Source organism: Motacilla alba, chromosome 4 (genome assembly GCF_015832195.1).
Source record: "Motacilla alba alba isolate MOTALB_02 chromosome 4, Motacilla_alba_V1.0_pri, whole genome shotgun sequence".
Classification (NCBI taxonomy): Eukaryota; Metazoa; Chordata; class Aves; order Passeriformes; family Motacillidae; genus Motacilla; species Motacilla alba.
This window is the reverse complement of record NC_052019.1, coordinates 14504423-14520230: the sequence shown is the minus strand read 5'-3', so window position 1 is coordinate 14520230 and position 15808 is coordinate 14504423. Positions and strand designations below refer to the sequence as shown.

Sequence of the window (15808 nt, the reverse complement as noted above, 5' to 3'; positions counted from 1 at the left end):
AGCTCAGCTTAAAACAAATACACATCTGAGAAAGAAATTGAAATAATAATTGTAAACAAGTGAATACATCAAGTAATCTAAAGCCAAAGTAAATAGTTTTTGAAATGTACATAGTTAACTACTATCTAATAAACTTATTACCAAGAATAAACCAAAAACTGGAAAAAAGGGCTATAAATTAGTATCTCCCCAATAATAATTTGACTGGACTGGCCCTACATTTCAACATTTATTAGGGCCATATTGATGAATTTATAAAATAAGCATTACATTTACAAATTATGATTGTTAAAAAAACCCCTGAAAGCTGTCCTGAAGCTGTATTATTTGTCATGTTTTGGGGGTTTTTCTTTGTATCAGAATCTGTTAATTAACTGTGGCATTATATGTTTGTAAGAGGTATGAATTTATCCAAGCTGCTGTTCTGTTTCAAAAGATCTCAGAATAAGATTCTTCACCTACTCAGTTGAAAGCTCACTATCCCACAGAGCCATTCCTTAATCACTTCAATGCATGCCTCCATAGAGAGCAGAAAGTGTTCTTGACTTTATTAAAATACATTTCTTCTTCCAAACTAAAAACTAATCCAGATTCAGAGTCAAAAGATCATCTTGCTCAGTTCTAAAAGGTTTTTTAATTTTTTGTTTCTGATGTTAGTAAGTCTTGAAAGCTTGAGTATTGTTGCTGGTGTATACTTTGATCAGTGGATTTGAAAATGAGATCTTTGGCCATGGCCCTTATTTTCATTATATTCAGGCAGCACTGAGTACAATGGAGACCAAACTCATTTGGAGGCCTCTTAGTGTCAAGAGCAATACATAACGATTATAGAAAGAATATCAACAAGACCACAAGTTTTAGTGTTTAGAGACAATTTAAAAAAAAAATTTCTGTCCCTTACGTGCTCTGTGATTTTTGACCTGAGATCCTCTGTAAGGACTAAACAGGATTTTCTAAGAATTAGCGTGTCTTCCTGCAAAACGTGCTTCTAAGTTGGGTTGGGTGATAGAATGTCCTCTCCCCAGCTGCAGGTATATCTGTCCAGTGACTTTTGCTTTTCATGTACCAATTAGATCGTTTTTCCCATAAGACTTAGCAGATCTATGAGCAGCACAATAAAGGAGACAAGCAGAAGAAGGTGCTGCAGGCTGGCCATAATACTATCCTCCTCTCCTAAGCCCTATTGGATGGTTTCAAATTTATTCTTTACTCCTGGATCTGCTGCAACAGTCTAGTGAAAATTAAAACAAACAAACAAACAAACAAACCCCCCAACAATAACAAAAAAACAACTTGGGAAAAAAAACAAACATGAAAAAGACTTGTAAACACAAGTCTTCATGCCACTCTTTTTCTTCACCCAGAAGAGTGGTTCAAAATGTGGAGAGGCCTGGTTAGGAAGTGATCAGCCACTGGAAAGCAGTATTGGTGACTGCTTTCTTAAATTCAGGACAACAAAATGCAGAACAAGGCTGCTTTGAGCAGGCACAGCCAGCCTGTTTCTAGCTTTGTAGGATACAGAGCTCCCCAACAGATGTAGGAGCTGTAGCAGCTTGGAAGTTCAGTGGCAGTTATTCATGCTAAAGATGTTCTCACTGTTTTACTGGCTTGGCTCTTAATTTGTTTCCAAAACCTACAAGTATATATTATATCTTGAGAAACTAGCAATCGGTTCAGGTTCTGGTTTTGTTTTCTTGCAGACTGCAAAGAGCAATATTTTAATAGAGTTCTGTTTTACATTAAAATTTCATTAAAATATATTCTTTCTGTCCTTCTGGCGCACTGCTTCTGATCACCGACATCCAAAAACTCACCTCACCCAAATGAAAGATTGATCTGATTCACATTTTCAGGAAAAGATATAATGAGTGATTAGTTGTGGCTTGAAAACTTGGATAGCAGGTTCCAAAATGAGCAGTATTTATGGCTGTTTTATAAGCACTTAAAAAATAGGATGGAAATACCAATATAGCCTTGACTACCAAAGAGACTGTATGATATCTCCCTCTAAATTATAATGTCTTGAATTTAATGCATTTTAATGTTCCTAATTTTGAATTAGGAAGGAAAAGGAACTCATGACATTTGCACTGTGTGACTCTGCTATGTGGAAACTCACAGCATCTCATAATGGCTTAGATGGCAATAATAAATAAACCAAATGGGCCTTGAGCTATTTTTTTTTCTCATTTGTATGCACAAAGATGTCACCAAAGTCGCTTATTTTCTCTCTGTAATTGTAACAGAGTCCTTGTTAAAACTATGGTTCTTATAAAATTCAGTTACCATTATCTTTCTAATAGCTTTTATGGTATGGGTGCAATTCTGAATCCACAGCATCTCTTGTGTTTGCTGTTGAGATGCAGTTGAAAATTTGGACACAAGTGAGTATTTACCTGTTCAGTAAAGAAACTTATTAAAAAACCACCCAACAGTTTAGGATATTCTGTATTGCACTTTATTTTTCCATATCATAAAAAGCCCCACTGCTGGAAGCACAGTAAACAGGGATTTCTGGGTGACACTTGGCCACGGTGGAGGATAAAGAAGTTCTTGTATTTTGGGGGTAAGTTAGATGGCATTTTTTGTTGCTTAGTGGTTTTTTAGGTTGCACTTCATCATTTGTAGGTTCACTGTTTTGGGAATGAAATGTTCTAGTTATCATTTGTGGCTTTAGGGTAGTTTTGTATTTGAGTGAGGTGAAAGGTCAAAGGCCTTGTAGCTAAGGGAGTTAGGTTTCCTGTCTTTAATTGCTGCTAATGTTTGAAAACAGCTAGGAGAAAAATGGAGAAGGAGCTGCAAGCAGGTCAGAACTTCTAGGTACAGAGTGTACTGGACAGTCAAATGCCCATTCAAGAGGTGTTTCACAGAAATACATATGCTTAAGGCCAAGGCAGAAGCAGAACTTGAATAACTGAGTAGTCTTCTATCTAAGGAACAGACAAAATCTTTTGTGTACTGAAAAGAGAAGATGAGCAAGCAGGAAGAGAAGATAACATAGCAGGAAAGAAAACAAGAATAGAGGCTGGTTTCACAAGAAGAGAGGAAAAGAAAATGGAAATAACTAAGGATAAAGACTCCAGGAGAGAACAAGATGACAGTGTGTTAAAAGCAGAGAGCATGAACAGAGGGTGAAGAGAGCACAGAGAATCAGCATGAGGGAAGGTAAGTGGTGGAACACTTGCTCAGTGTTGGACAAAACAAAGTTTTCTTTGAGGATGACAGCTCCCTGAGATCCACAGCTGTAGACTGCAGCTCAGAAGAGGTGCACAAGGGAGTGGGGAAAATTTGTGACTCACCTTCACGTTGGGATATTATCAGGTAACCTTGGCATCAAGCAAGCAATGGCTCAGGTAGTTTTTAGCCTTTGAAGGGGGTGAAGTTGTGAGAAGATAATGCAATTAGACAGATAGCATGAGATCTTGGGATATTTGGTTATTGCAATACTGGATTGGACATTAGACATTTACAAAGAAGGTGGTGCAATGGTAACTCTGAATCCAAGATTCACAATTTCAAGAGGGAAACCAACATACTGAAGGAGTGAGTGAATGTAGTCAGCCCAGACTGAGGAACTTGGGAACTAAGCACAAACGACTCTGGGAGTTTCTTTATGTCAGAAGAATGCAAACTGTCAGAAAGTTCTTTCTAAGCTGGAGTCAGCCCTTACAGATCAGAAAAAAAAATATTAGAAATAAATGGGGAACCTATATTGTGAGAAAAACTAATGAGCAAATAAACCTGGCTTTTGCAAGGTAGTCATTACTGGTGTAAAAAGAATAGTGCTGGAAGTTCAACTAAGTTAGAGCTGGGAAAGGATATTAAAATAAATAGAGGAAAAATGTTTGCTTAGCTGTAAGAAACTTAGGTCAAGGAACTTTTGTCAAAAATGATCCTCCTGGTTTGATCAAAAAATAGTATTCTTTTTCACAGGCAGAGCAAGGATTATTTAATCTGACACAATGGAAGCTGAGAAGGGATATATGAACACTGTCTGCAAATATATCTGGGTGGAAAGGCACCACATAGGAATAAAAGGTCAGTCTGGATAATGAAGGAAAGATTGTGACCGTGAGAGCTTTGAGGCTGTGGAAAGGACTTCAAGTGGGAATAAAATGGAACTGGAACATTTTATGGATGAGATTATCAGAGTTATCTATGACAGCAGGAATTTCTGCTTGGTGATCTGGGAGTTTCCTTCCACTGCAATGTTACTTCTAATTTGAGGTCTAGCATAGCAAGTTTTTCTGCCAAGGAAGGAAAAGACAATTGTGAAAAAAAATTCAGTTTTCCTAATGACAGAGATGGGAAGTATCACAGTGGTTTTGATAGTCTGAGTGTATAAATATTATAAACTTATTATTAGCCAAGATTTTTGGGGTCCATGTAGTTTTAAAACTCCCTTCTTTATTTCCAATTCAGCTGTGTGTTGTAGCATAATGTTTCTTTGGCTAGAAATGAAAATAGAAATGTCTCAAGAAAACAATGAGAATTTTTATTTCATGATATGAAAATATTTGGGTTAAAAATGGACAAAGAAAAATTATTTAAATATAATCTCTTCTAACAGACTATCAAACCTTCATCCCCAAAATAAATTAAGTCAATTACATTTCTCCTTTTCCTTGGCTGAAAGCTTTTCAGGAGTCTTTTAGTAGAGCAGTAGTCTCAGTTCTCTTTCTTGCTTCTTTTGCTCTTTCTGCATGTCATCTTTTGTAGTGGAAATTGTACAATGATTGGAAAACATATCATATTGTTTCAACTGTGGGATTGATCAGTAAAGTTTACTTACTGAGATTTATAGCATAGAATAGACATATGTCCTGAAAACACATTTTTGGGGCCATCAAGCTATATGGGATATGGATGAGGGGGACTTTGACTAGACCTGTGATATATAGCAGCAGATCTATTAAGGTTTGAAAAAGAATATTTTAAAGTCACTTGTCAATAAATAGGTGGACAAACTTGCAACCTGCTTTGCAAGACAGAAGATGAAACGGACCTTGCCAAGGTTCCTCAGCAGCCTTAGATGGCAGTCACTTGTTCTCAGAAGGCTGCATCAACATTTTGCTGCTATTTAGAGGCAGCCCTGCATACCCAAAGGGTAGGAAAATGTGGTTTGTAGTAGAACAGCTGCTAATAATAATGCAAGTGATGAGCTGAAATGAACAATGGATGTTAAGTTTTTAAAGTTTCTCTAGTCCCCTCTGGCTATGCTACCTATTACAAGCCTGCTTTGATTTCACACCAGAGTATATCATGATTCAATGGGAACCATACTACTCAAACCAACATGAAATTCAAATCAGGAAATATATGTTTGTGGGAACAAAGGGGATAGGATTGAAGTCTTTTGTTCATGTGTTATAATTTTCTTTACAACAAAGCTTTTGGATGGTTTTTTATGAGTGTATAAAAAAATAATAATAATTAAAGAACAGATAATCTGAGAAAACTGTCTTGCCAATTAAAAGAATCCTTTCTTTTATGACTTATGACATTATTAGGATGTTATTACATTAAATTGAAGGATACCAATGCTGAAATGAGTGATTGAGAAATAAGTGAGAGTGTGTAGAAATGCATCCTTCATTTTGTACAATAATAATTCTTTCAGTTAGGAAAAAAATCCTAAAACACTTCACTTGTAGTTGTGAGAAATGTCTTGTAACTGCAGGCAGAGTTTGTTAGGTGCCAGAAATAAAGCATAACAGTCAAATCCAGCAACACTGAGTAATGATGAGGTGCACTTTATTAACTTATTTGACCTATTGATTTTAAACAAGGCAAATCTAAATTTAGCTCAGTTGTCAGATCTGGACTGTATGAAGCAGGACTGAGGGATTGCTGTAGGCTATTTTTTCATAATGCATCTCCTAAATTTCATCTTTTGACTCTTATTCATTTTGCTCCTCCTGAAATATTTGCAGGTTTTTTGGCAGCTAGGTAACTTGCCTGGATGTATGTGGAGAATGATCTGAATCTTTCAAAAGAAAATAGTGCTTCTTGCCCACAGCTCACAACAGGCTGAGAAACATCTTATTCGGAGAGCAGAGACCAAATCAGACTGCAGACAGATACACAAGTGCTTCCAGCTTAATTTTCAGAAATGCTTTTGTACCCTACAGGTGATTTACTTCCTCAACCTGGATTGGAATCTTTACTCCAGTTCAATCTAGGCCATTTGATTCAGTGGTTGCAGCAGAAAACATCTGGCTAATATTTACTTTTGCATTTAATTCCTGTTTTTCAGTTCTATTGATGTTTTAAAATGCAATAAACATTTTTATTCTTACAGTGGTTTATATGATTGCCATTTGATAATTTTTAATCTTCCATCTTTAGAAAGGCATCATTTGCCTCATCTTTTATTTGATACCCACCTGTAGACTTACTGTGCTGTGTCTATCCCTCCTGCTAAAATTGTACCAGAAAGAGGGAATGAGTTCCCTTCCTGGCCAATTATCCCCTGAATCTTATATATCTCTGCTTTGGTATCTGATTCAGCGTGCAAAATCATTTGATAAATTTTTTTTAATGTTATTTATGAGAAGATCAAAACCCATTTTTTCTCTGAAAAATATCACTTTTTTCTCTTCTTTTTTAACTTCCATGGGAAGTTCCCATTCCATGGGAATGTTTTTGCATGTGGTATGTCCCCACGGGGATGAAATGTGTGTGCTGTCCCACAACAAAGTACCCTGCAGAAGTGATCACGCAGTTTTGACTTAACTCTGTAGGTCCACCAGCAAAAATGTTTAAAAGAAGTGTAAAATACAACTTTTCAGAATGCAGCAGAACTTTAAACTTCTTCAAAAATATAGTTAGCTATTTGGATTTAAAAGGAAGCCGTATTTAATTTCTTTTTAATTCCATATCTTTTCTGCAACAAAGTAAAAGTTTAATTATTGCAGGATATTTTGTATTTCATATTCTGTTTTCCATATCTTGGCATGGGTATGTCTTTAATAGCTTCTTTTTGAGAATTCAAATCCAGAAATGTTTTTATCTTGGGTGACAATCATTGAACAGGTGGCATCTACAAAGAGGAGTTGTAAAGGGATTAGTCAAGGACAGGGTGCCACAAGTTCTTTTGAGCACATGTAGGAGTGATGTGCAAGAGCTGGGATTGTTTGGCTTAACTAAATGCAGGTGGTATGAACATGGAGCAGAAGAAAAGACTTTATTAAGCTTAGGGGTTACTTAAAAATTATGAGACTATGAAAAAATACCAGCTCTTTCCCAATTAAAAGAAAATCAACAACAACAAAAAAGGGATCCTATGGACTGTGAAAGAGCAAGAGGTAGCAGCACTATGAAAATTTTGTTTTGCTTTGTTTGCTTAAAGGGACCTGGAGTTGACTCAGCCTTACCACAGCCTCAGTCACACCCCTGCTGAAATCCAGGGTCTGTCCTGGCTGTGGCTCTGCTGCTGCTGCTGTGCGGTGTCTGTGCAATCTCCAGACAGCTTTTGTGGCCGAGGGCACGTTACCACCATGCTCTGAAGCTGAGGGGTGACTTCACAGTGCCCAGCACAGCAGTAGCCTGGAGTGAAAATTCATTAGAGAGTGGTTGTATGGCTTCAGTTCTGGGAGGTCTCAGACAGTTGCCACTTTTTCTAACCTTTCTGATACTCTTAGGAAAAAAATGCACTGAGTTATCAGCATGGACTGCTGATGAGACCAAGTCTGTCAGATGTTTCTATTCTGCTGCTGGATTCCCTCCTGTACCAAGTGCTTAGTTTCCACTGTTGTGTGTGTCTGCAGCACGCTCACCTCAGTGTAGCCTCGGTGGCTGCTGTTGTCACATGCTGGCCTTTTCCATGGTGCTGTGTTCCTCAGGTCTGATCTAGAAAGTGTTTCTAAGCTCCCAGAGGTTGTGACCCAGCTTGCTCCATGGGCAACATGGCACAGTGTTGAATTTCTGAATCCAGGCTGTGGAAATCTGTTCTCAGACTCCGGTCTCTGAGCATATCAACACACAAACTGATGCTGATTTTCCAGCATCAGGGAAGGGACACCATCTAAAAATATCAAAACCATTATATAATTTAATAATTGTTTGGCCAAAGAGAGATTTATAAGCATGATAAAAGTGCTGGTTACAGGGATAAAAGTGCTGGTTACAGGTGGCAACAGCACTGCCTCTAAAAGCTATATTTTATTACCCCATCTCAGAATGAGAACATGGCCATGTCAGAGCACAGCTGATCTCTCACAGCTTTTCTTTTCCACTCAGCAGAGCTGATTTTGAGAACTCTGCAAGTGTTTCCCAGCCACATCTGTAATGTGCAGTGAAGCCTTGTATGAAGAAACTTGCAGAAAGGCTGCCCTGAGATGACAATTCAGGGCCAGAAATCTGAGATAATTGTAGGATCCAGGACCCGCTGGGATCAGGTCTTATTTCAGTAGAATGGTATGTACTGAGAGTTTTATGATTCTCTAGTCTTTCTTACAGCTATTTATGGAAGAATTTTATGGATGATTTTTGGTGTCTGCATGAAGGGGTAATTGTGATGTTTTCCTTAACAATGCTAGGTGATATATTTTCCCTGTAATTGTTGAAATGCATGGAAATGAATTGCCTTTAAATTGTACACAGAGTAAAAATTGGCCAAAAAGTAGCATTGAACAACAACAAATCACTCCCATATCCAAAGAGAGAGTAAAAAATAAAAACATCTTTTCATCACTCTTGCAAACATAATGTGGAACTAGCTGCTCATTTTCAGCACTTGCCCAGTCTCTGTGTCTCACCTTGCAGAGCATGATTGCAGGATATACATTTTCTAGGGAATTAGCAGTGATAAATATTGATATTACTGTGTTGAACACATAGTAGCAGCAGTAACAGTCAAGAAAAATCTTGGCGATTTTCAACAAAGATTGAAGAGCTTCCACAGAATTTGTTCAAATCATGCTGCAAATATATGGCTCCCAGAGTAAATGGCACTTCATAGTACTTGGAAATTACATCTGGAAGTACTATTTTCTGTGCAGCCTAGAAAATCTAGTCTCTCAGCTCCTCTGGCTCTCCAGCCTCCAGAATTGCTGCTTGAATGGATATATTGTGCAAAATCAGATTGATTTGGCATACAACAGGGTGCTCTCATCTCGTCGCACAGAAAGCCAAATGCTTCATTAAATATTTTGCCAGTTCTACTTTTTAGAAACAGCACTTAACTGCACAGTTACTACGGCTATTACAATCCATCCAAGTGCTGCAATAAATTGCCTGTCGCCCGAATGGGAAAGTTTACGTAATAGAACAAAATACAAGCTTTTATGCCACTAGCCATTGAAAAAAATATATACATTTACACAGTTTGGACATTAGATAAAAACTGCTGGCTTCACAGAGTTACAGCCAGGACTGCAGATAAAAAGTTGTATTAATAGTCCCTGTCTTCCCAAAAAGGGAGCTTTTAATTTCTGATTTTAATTAATACTGTTGCTTCTGATTCTGAGTAACTCAGTGAAAATGAAAGGGCCCAATTTTGTTTTCTGCAGCTAACTGTCCTAGGAAGTAGGCATTATTGTATAGCATGGACTTAGGTAGATGCCCAGATTCTCACTTCTGCTGATGCTGATTTTTACCCATTATTCTCACCCCAGTGCTCCTTACATAGACCTGATTCTGCAGATGCAGAGTGTGGAAAAGAGCCCAGAAATTAGTTACAGACACCAATGTTTTCTTATTGAAGACAGGTATATCTGCTGTCCAAACCATCACATTCTAAGTTACATAATGGAAGCAATGAGGCTGAAACACATTTGTTTGTTGTAGAGAATTTCCCCAGCAGGCAGGTGACTAATTGGAGTTTCACAGGTGAAGGTAGTGAGTGCACTCAGGAAAGCCATGTCTGCTCACAGAGTACAAGTACAGCATCCTGGTGGTGAGGCTCTGACCAGTGGAGGGGATGCTACAAAAGAGCTCTTTTTCAGATGGGCTATAGCTGGGCACTGCAGCTCTCAGGTGGCAAAGCCTGCAGATCTGGGGGCAGAGTCTGCAGTGAAGACAAACACTCACCTGCCTTCTGGCCAAGCAGGCAGTTTCTAAAGCCACCCAGGTTACTGCTGCTGTCTACTGGGGATAAATAAAAAGCTGGGATGCTCCCCTTAGATGCAGACAGCAGGAAAAGTGGTGTCAGTGGGTGGGATAATTGTGACCTCTGAAATTCCAAGACTGGTGATAAATAAAATTTAACAACTTTCTTCAAATATAAACAGATTTTTCAAATATGCATACATCTATACAGAGACAAATAAATACATTCAGAACTTCTGTCATGGAAAAAAATTCTTTAGACTCAAATGCTTTAGTCATTTTTAGTAGGTTTTTTGTTGCTTGAAGTGTCTGACAGGACTTACTGGCGTTTGCCCAGAGTAGTCTGGGTAGGTCATTGTAAGTCTTGCAAAGAAAGACTAGGCACAGTACCCTTTAATTTTCATGGACAAGTTTGGTTGAATCACTGGGGAAGCCATGAGTGATCACTCATAACCAGGGACTTTAAACATATTGTGCTCTTAATATATATTATGAATGTGTGTGGCCCTCTAATTACCATCCAATCATCAGAGCATCAAAGTGTCTTACTTTGTTTACAGTCCTGAAAAACCAGAGTCAGGTTTTATGAGCCTGACAATATATCCCTTTTTTTGTTTATATTATGTGATTTCTTTTTTAATCACTCGAGAAGAAACTTTCTACATAATCATTGCAATAAACCTTTTGTGAGACTTTTAGAAAATTATTTTGTACTTGCACTGCTGAAAATAGATGCTGAGTCCAATTTATATGTTCAAAAATAAGTCCTTAAATCTTTTAAAGCACAGAGGGCTTGGGGGACCTCCCTGTAGGTGCCCCTGTTTATATTGCCAAAGTTTAGCTGGTGGTTGCAAACCCCAGCAGCCAACTTCCTAATGAGCTTGTTTTGACAGGACTGCATAGCTCATTGCTTATTAATGCGGTGTTGCTGGCTGGATCATGCCACACTTTCTGGAACTGTAAAAGTGATTCAAGAGACTGTATCAAAACCAAGCTGCAAACATAATTTGGAACCAGATTCACTGGATTCACAATCCAGTTCAAATAATCAGGACTGCAATGACATTTTCCCATGCACTGCTATTCTCTTCAGCTCAAAACTTTGAGAGTCTTCAGTATTCTGAGACAAATTCATCCTGGGGACTCAAATGAAGTGAGTGAAGTCACACCAGGGATTCATTTGGCTCATTACTAACATCTTGTCTCCTACCAGCATGCTCTGCATTGCTCAGCTGACACACTCTGGGGTGTGATGAAGACAGAAAGGGTCAGTTCAGCTTTCAGGCTCCTCTATCTTTTCCACGGCAAATTGGATTTTTTCATTTTGTTTTTAAAATAAGAAGAATGTAAGTGCTATGGGCTGAAAGTAGTTTAGAAACCAAGCAATATCAAAGTCATAACAGAGGGAATTGCTGTTATCAGTGGGGAGATACCTTCCTCAAATTTATTCCTCCTGTTGTGCTAGGTATTTGAAATTTTGCAGTGTAATGCACTTTGTTAATGTGTTTAGGGATTCATGAGGCCTTCATGATCCTGTTGACTTGCCATAAAACATCCTATGGGCTTTACCATATGCAGTTTTTCTGGAAGAATCCTTTTCCTTGCTCAATTTCAAACGGAAATGTGTAAAGATTGATTGACATCAATCATCATCTATGACATCAACAATCTTTGACAAGCTTGAAGAATTGATCCATTTGGCCTGAGAACTAATCTGGCATTGAAGTCTCAACACTGTCTACTCAAGGATGACCTCAGGGCATGTTTTGCAAAGAATCTTTATTAATTTAGATTTAGAAATCTCCAGAATAAATACAGTAGATCTGTTTATTACTCCATTTACACAAATACATAGAGGGAAACAATGGAAATTGGAAAGTCTGAAACATTTCCTTTTTTAATAAAACTATTTATGACACTGTGATTACATTACATACATGCACATGCATGTGTAGATGCACACAGACATGTGGACACTTGTGGACATATGCACACAGAGAAGTATGGACAGCTTTCTCCCTGAGGAGGCATTTGTATCTCATTGATTCAACAACATTGTCCTTAAAAATCATGGAGAACAAGTTAAACAAAATTCTCACAGAAAATCCATTAAAAAATATCTTAAGGGTATGAGAGTGAAGTTACATTTCCAGTTTATGGAAGAGATAAGAAAATGCCAACATTACACAAAACTTTGCCAGTATGTCTCTGCCAAGACAACATAAATCTGGAGCCACACTGTGCTATGTCAAATCAAATCTCTGGGGATCAAGGCTTGAAAAACAAAAAACCCCAACTATATACTCATGCAGTTCTTGTATCACCTCCAGGACTGACAGAGGATAATACAGTGGATGAGCAGCACAATCACCATCTGGTTTTGGACCTCTTCAGCCCAAGAGCTCCAGAACACCTTGTTTGTGTTGCTCTGTTACACAATTCTTACGGGTTCTAAGAAACTTATTTACCTACAAGTCTATGTGTCTGCCTTACTATGCATATAAGCACAGTATGGACTTGCCTAATCTCCGCTGTGAGACTGAAATATTGTCTTTTATTTTTAGGTCTCCCACAGATGTCACTGGAATTACTTGGATATGCCTGAAAGCCAAACTTGGTCTTAAGTTCATAAAAGTTAATAGTATCAGTAGAATACTGTAATTAGAAGATCTCCTACACTTAGCAGGAACAGTAGGATTTAATAACTTATGATTTCAACTCTGATATATGTTCATGAGGTTAGAATAAGCCTTTTTCTTTTCCATACTAAAAGAACCTGCTCTGACTGGTTTTGCTCAAAATATTTAATATGATTTATAATAAAAGCTCTTTTTTCTTCTGAGAAAATGAATCCAAGGGACAACTTCTCTCTTCTTTTAAAATTATTTAAAATTGTTTCAACTTTACTATCTGTATGCATTGATTAAACAGAATAATCTTCAATAAGAATAGGAATACATCTAAATAGTACCTTTTTATTTGTACTGCTAGGTATTCAGCTTTGTTATGACCCTATAACCTTTCAGCTCTCATTGCTGGAATCAGAAACAGGAGACTGTGGTACATTTCCTCTGGCCTCATGATAAGATATAATTGTTTTTGTTTCAGACCATGTTTCTTCCACTGTCATGGAATTTGGCCTCAAAAATTAGCTTTGAAAAAATGTAACATCTCAGATTGAAGAAATCTGACTTGAAGAAATCTGTTCATTATTCCACATGCATTTTTTGATATGTTATATACTCCTGTGGTATCCTAAATACTGAAAACTCTTCAGTCTTGGTTGAGTCAAACAGAAAACACCTTTTGACTCTTAGTGAAATGTCCAATAAATATTAATTTCTCTGGTTTTGTTGAAAAGCTGAACATTGTCCACGTTTCCTACAATTTCTTCCCCTGCAAATGTTTGATTCCAGGCCAATGAGATAATTATATGATCTTTCACTCTTCTCTGAAATAAAAAGTGTTCACATAAAACAAAGCTATTATTAAGTGCACTGTGACGTACAAGATTCTTCAATGTACACTAAACATACCATATTAAATCTCACTAAAAGGGAGAAGCAAGCTGCCATGCTGATGATGTTGTGATCCTTTCTAATCATCTGTGCTGGGACTAACTCATCTAATTTTTATCACCTTTAAGGCAGAAGTCTTGTTTTAGCTGATCATTACAGCCTCTGCTATTCTAAGAGCAGTGAGATGAGCCTGGTCCCTGTAGTGATACCAAAGAGCTGGAAAGGATTTAAAAATACTGAGATTTTATAGGGAAAGGTAGAGGGAATCAACAGCCAAAGAGAGTGGGATAACCCAAAGGGAATGAAAGGAGAAAAGGAAGAGTTCCTGCTCAACAAGGGAAAGGAACATTGAGGGCACACTTCATTAAATATTTACATACTGTAAACAATAAATAAATGTAGGGTGAGAAGAGACTCTCAAGGACAGCTGTAGCTGGCTTGTTGCTTAGGAGATTCAGAAGTGCAAGCCAGCTGGGAGAAAAACCCAGACAGTTCAGAGGTGGGGTTAAATGTCTTCACTGGTCTGTGTTTTTCCATGTAAAGACTAACAAAATTGAAATGATCAGTAATAGAAAGGAATTTATAACTTTCTCTCTCTGTGGAAGATGCATTTCTAGTTGATCAGAAGTCCTCCCTTCTTCAGGAGACCCACCATGTGGTGTCCTCCAAAGTGGGATTTCCTTTTAGTTTCTTCTGATTATTCATTTCCTCCATTATGTGGATGTTCAAATTTTTTTTTAAGTTTTATTGCCTTTCTATAAACAGCTAATGCACCTGTGGATATGGAGGTTGCTTTTTCAGAGATCTACATCCATTTGAATACACAGTTTTACTAAGAAAAAGGATACAATTAGGAAGGAATTCCTTACCTTGAGGGTGTTGTAACAGTTTGTCCAGAGAAGCTGTGGGTCCCCCAACCTTGGAAGTGTTCAAGGCCAGGCTGGATGGGGCTTTGAGCAAGTCTAGTGGAAGGTGTCCCCTCCCATTTCAGAGGGGTTGGAACAAGATGATCTTTAAAGTTTTTTCCAACCAAAACCATTCAAGGATTCTGTGAAAATTAGCAGTGGCTGGTTAGGCAATTGGAGTTGGAAGATGGTGTCAAGGGTGCATTTTATGAACACTCATCGTATTTGCTTTGAATGTGTTTAGATTTATACCATAAAATGGCCATCTTTGCTAAAATGTTAGGAAGTGTATGTCTGTATCTTCAGTACCCTATAGCATACAGATGTTTGAAGAAAATACCAATAGTAAGAATAACAAAGGCATTTCCAGGACTCCAAAGTAATAAGACTCCATGAAATCCTCTTAAAGTATATGGTTCTTCATCAAATTTCTCTGCAGTTGGGATGCTTTGGGGCAGATGCATGCTATGAAAACAGGTAGCCTGTTGATTCAGACACCGTCAGATCTCAATTGCTTGGATGAGAGGGACAGAAGCATCTGTTTAATTAGCTGTGTAAGTATAGAAACCTATGAATAGACCAAACTTGTTCAGAAATGGCCACTTCTGGCAAACTGATAAATGCTGCAGTAATTTTTAGAATTAACAAACAGGAACAGAGCAGTATCTTGGCATGGAATTAATTATAATTAGCTGTAGAACCTTAAATTCCTTCTAATCTTCAGACATTTTTAAAAACCAAGTAAGGATAAGGTTAATACATCTGATTTCCTTAATACAAAACCCCCTCAGAATTATATGTTAATCATAGTTTGATGAATTCTAGTTTATATTTTAGGAGTTAATGAAGTATCTTTAACAAAAAGCTTAAAGAATTTCAGGAAAGTGTGGTTTTCCAGATGTACAATATTGCTGGTTTGCTTTTATATGGCCGTCATGTGTTTCAAAGTAAATTTAACCTTAATTATGTTGAAAGTCTCTGTAGATTTTTTAAGTAGCTGCAAATCTTCAATGCTGAATATGGAGTAACAAATTTTCTATTAGAGAAACATATTGGTAATTTGTTAAACAAGTCACACCTGATTGCCAGTTACACCTCATTGGTATGCTGTTAAGACAAGCCCCTTCACATTTAGTTAAGTATTGTTTCAAACAATTTGCCAGCAAAGATTTTTCTTTGGATCTTAGAAAGCAATATTTTATACATACTCAAAAACAATAACATTTGAATGACAGTTATTTTCAACTTGGGATTTTGACAAAGACTCTTAATTGTTATTCTGAGGCAAAAATCTTCATTAACAGGGAGTTTGGTTATGAATATTTATCAATTACC

At 37.4% G+C, this 15808-nt stretch overlaps 1 long non-coding RNA gene across 1 annotated transcript; it reads left to right on the top strand.

Moving 5' to 3' along the window:
• Positions 1-3120: 3120 nt before the first annotated feature.
• LOC119700095 lies at positions 3121-12850 on the top strand. Its single transcript, XR_005256654.1, has 4 exons — positions 3121-3165; positions 3934-4038; positions 8245-8418; positions 12615-12850. It is a non-coding gene; the product is annotated as an uncharacterized LOC119700095 (long non-coding RNA).
• The last annotated feature ends 2958 nt before the right edge of the window (positions 12851-15808 follow it).